Source organism: Staurois parvus, unplaced genomic scaffold (genome assembly GCF_062004578.1).
Source record: "Staurois parvus isolate SC_StPar_1 unplaced genomic scaffold, SC_StPar_1.0 ptg001386l, whole genome shotgun sequence".
Classification (NCBI taxonomy): Eukaryota; Metazoa; Chordata; class Amphibia; order Anura; family Ranidae; genus Staurois; species Staurois parvus.
This window is the reverse complement of record NW_028319182.1, coordinates 902,553-906,617: the sequence shown is the minus strand read 5'-3', so window position 1 is coordinate 906,617 and position 4,065 is coordinate 902,553.

The following is a 4,065-nucleotide window of genomic DNA, read 5'->3' as shown; positions in this document are numbered from 1 at the left end:
GGGTGGGGGGTGGAACCAAGGGACGGTGCTCAGAGGTGGGTGGGGGGTGGAACCAAGGGACGGTGCTTGGAGGTGGGTAGGGGCAGAGACAAGGGGTGACTAGGAAGAGGGGAGTACCTGCACCTATTCTCTAAGAAAAAAACCCTGCGTATATCTTTGTAACATTGGGATGCATTTAATAATTTCCTTGAGTGTTCTCTGGGATTGTTACATTGTATCACTTGTTACAAAGATGTCTGTATTTTCTATGCTCCTTGTAACATGAGATACAATGTAACAATCCTAGAGAACACTAGAGGGAATGACCAAATAAGTGCACCCCATTGTTATAAAGACCTACAGGAAGAGCTCCTTTATGATCTGTAGAGTAACAACGGGGACACGCCAAAGTCGAGCTGAAATACACGTAGCCCCAGAGCTGGGCAGATGTCAGAATTGTCGCTACATCTGATGAATGATTGGAATGTCTATGGCGCCCCAACTGCTGGCTGCAGCTTTCTATAATGAATTGCGTAGATACAGAATAGTAGTTTTATCCTGTCAGAGTAAATTTGTTCTCCTATAATCTGTGAGCCGTATCTTCTGCTAAGATGGCCTCACAGACGCGTTCTGAAGTCAGATGTGAATGTGGGAGTCTCATTATTTATACATCGCTTGCATTAAGTTGAACTTAGACGGGATTAGCTTACAGTGTGTTTGCCGGTGTTATTGGAGTTCATTGAAAGTTTCCCCCCAGGGGACATAAAACACAGCTTGCCTCAGCCTGCCTTGTAATATTGGAAGCGGTAAGCCCAAGAGAGCAATAGCTTGACGGCCATTTCCCACCATCACGGGGCATAATTGAGAGTCCTAGCAGTTACATTTATAGCAGGCGGGAGCACAAGGCAAGAGGAACACATGGAACAGAAATGAGGACGGCGACTGTGGAGTACATGTGTGCCGCTCAGGGCGGAGGGACGCTCATTTCATTGTATTTACAGCAAATAGATGGAGGCCTCCAAGCCTCACATTACAACAGAAGCAACGTGCATCTTCCCGTCACAGGGAGGCTCCGCATGATGTATATATATATACCAGGAAACATCTGAAAGCATGCCAAGAAAAGACAAGGGAGCAATGATGGTGGCCATCCAAAATATTATCATGGCCCAAGCCCCCCTCCATAATATCATGGCCCAAGCCCCCCTCCATAATATCATGGCCCAAGCCCCCCTCCATAATATCATGGCCCAAGCCCCGCTCCATAATATCATGGCCCAAGCACCCCTCCATACTATCATGGCCCAAGCCCCCTTCCATAATATCATGGCCCAAGCCCCCCTCCATAATATCATGGCCCAAGCCCCCTTCCATAATATCATGGCCCAAGCCCCCCTCCATAATATTTCCATAGCCCAAGCACCCCTCCATAATATCATGGCCCAAGCCCCCCTCCATAATATTATCATGGCCCAAGCCCCCCTCCATAATATCATGGCCCAAGCCCCCCTCCATAATATCGTGGCCCAAGCCCCCCTCAATAATATTATCTTGGCCCAAGCCCCCCTCCATAACATCATGGCCCAAGCCCCCCTCCAATATATCATGGCCCAAGCACCCCTCCATAATATTATCATGGCCCAAACCCCCCTCCATAATATCATGGCCCAAGCCCCCCTCCATAATATTATCATGGCCCAAGCACCCCTCCATAATATTATCATGTCCCAAGCCCCCCTCCATAATATCATGGCCCAAGCCCCCCTCCATAATATCATGGCCCAAGCACCCCTCCATATTATTATCATGGCCCAAGCCCCCCTCCATAATATCATGGCCCAAGCCCCCCTACATAATATTATCTTGGCCCAAGCACCGCTCCATAATATTATCATGCCCCAAGCCCCCCTCCATAATATCATGGCCTAAGCACCCCTCCATAATATTGCCATTGCCCAAGCACCCCTCCATAATATCATGACCTAAGCCCCCCTAAATAACATCATGGCCCAGGCACCCCTCCATAATATCATCATGGCCCAAACACCCCTCCATAATATTACCATGGCCCAAACACCCCTCCATAATAATACCATGGCCCAGGCACCCCTCCATAATATTATCATGGCCCAGGCACCCCTCCATAATATTATCATGGCCCAGGCACCCCTCCATAATAATACCATGGCCCAAACACTCCTCAATAATGTTACCATGGCCAAATCACCTCTCCATAATATTAACATGGCCAAGAACCCCTCAATAATATTACCAAGGCCCAGGCACCCCTCCATAATATTTCCATGGCCCAGGCACCCCTCCATAATATTACCATGGCCAAGAACCCCTCAATAATATTTCCAAGGCCCAGGCACCCCTCTATAATATTACCAAGGCCCAGGCACCCCTCCATAATATTTCCATGGCCCAGGCACCCCTCCATAATATTACCATGGCCAAGAACCCCTCAATAATATTTCCAAGGCCCAGGCACCCCTCTATAATATTACCATGGCCCAGGCACCCCTCCATAATATTACCATGATCCAGGCACCCTTCCATTATATTACTATGGTCCAGTGTTTCTCAACTCCAGTCCTCATGGACCCCCAACAGGTCATGTTTTCAGGATTTCCATTATTTTGCACAGGTGATTTGATCAGTTTCACTGCCTTAGTAATTACCGCAGCTGTTTCATCTGAGGGAAATCCTGAAAACATGACCTGTTGGGGGTCCATGAGGACTGGAGTTGAGAAACACTGCTATGGTCCAAGTATCCCTCCATCATATTACCATTGCTTAGGCACCCCTCTATAATATTACCATGGCCCAGGCACCCCTCCATAATATTACCATGGCCCAAGCACTCCTTCATAATGTTAATGTGACAGACCCAACTGGGACAGGGGCTTTTGGAGGGGACTAGGGGCTAGCCTTCCACCCACTGATTATGGCCCATGGAGAGAGCAGATCATTCTCTAATGATGGACCACAACGTGGTGAGCGCTGAGAGCGAGGCTTGGATTAATTAACGGAGTAAAGACAACACAGCTTCCCTTCTGGAGTGGATGGAAAGATGTGATAGTAATCTTATACAGGTTGATGGTCAGAGGAAATATGGTGGTCCTCATGCGGACTGGGCTGGAGAAGCTCCTCCATTTGGGACAGAAATATTTATCAACAATCTCCCTCAAGAGGTCTATGAAGATAAATGAATTCCACTGTTCACACTGTTGGGATATTGTATGAGATTTGTCTCATGAAGGACAGATTATACAGGTGATAGACAGTATATGTAATGGCCTTTGTGTATTCAGGGGTGGAGGTGTCGGGCTGGCTGGGGTGGGCTCCCTGGCTGGGGTGGGCTCCCTGGCTGGGTGCTTGGCTGTTGATTGGCTTCCTGTTATGTAATGGCCTTTGTGTATTCAGGGGTGGAGGTGTCGGGCTGGCTGGGGTGGGCTCCCTGGCTGGGGTGGGCTCCCGGCTGGCTGGGTGCTTGGCTGTTGATTAGTTTACTGTTATGTAATGGCCTTTGTGTATTCAGGGGTGGAGGTGTCGGGCGGTCTGGGGTGGGCTCCCTGGCTGGCTGGGTGCCTGGCTGTTGATTGGCTTCCTGTTATGTAATGAACTTTGTGTATTCAGGGGTGGAGGTGTCGGGTTGGCTGGGGTGGGCTCCCGGCTGGCTGGGTGCTTGGCTGTTGATTGGCTTCCTGTTATGTAATGGCCTTTGTGTATTCAGGGGTGGAGGTGTCGGGTTGGCTGGGGTGGGCTCCCTGGCTGGCTGGGTGCTTGGCTGTTGATTAGTTTACTGTTATGTAATGGCCTTTGTGTATTCAGGGGTGGAGGTGTCGGGCGGTCTGGGGTGGGCTCCCTGGCTGGCTGGGTGCCTGGCTGTTGATTGGCTTCCTGTTATGTAATGAACTTTGTGTATTCAGGGGTGGAGGTGTCGGGTTGGCTGGGGTGGGCTCCCGGCTGGCTGGGTGCTTGGCTGTTGATTGGCTTCCTGTTATGTAATGGCCTTTGTGTATTCAGGGGTGGAGGTGTCGGGCGGTCTGGGGTGGGCTCCCTGGCTGGCTGGGTGCCTGG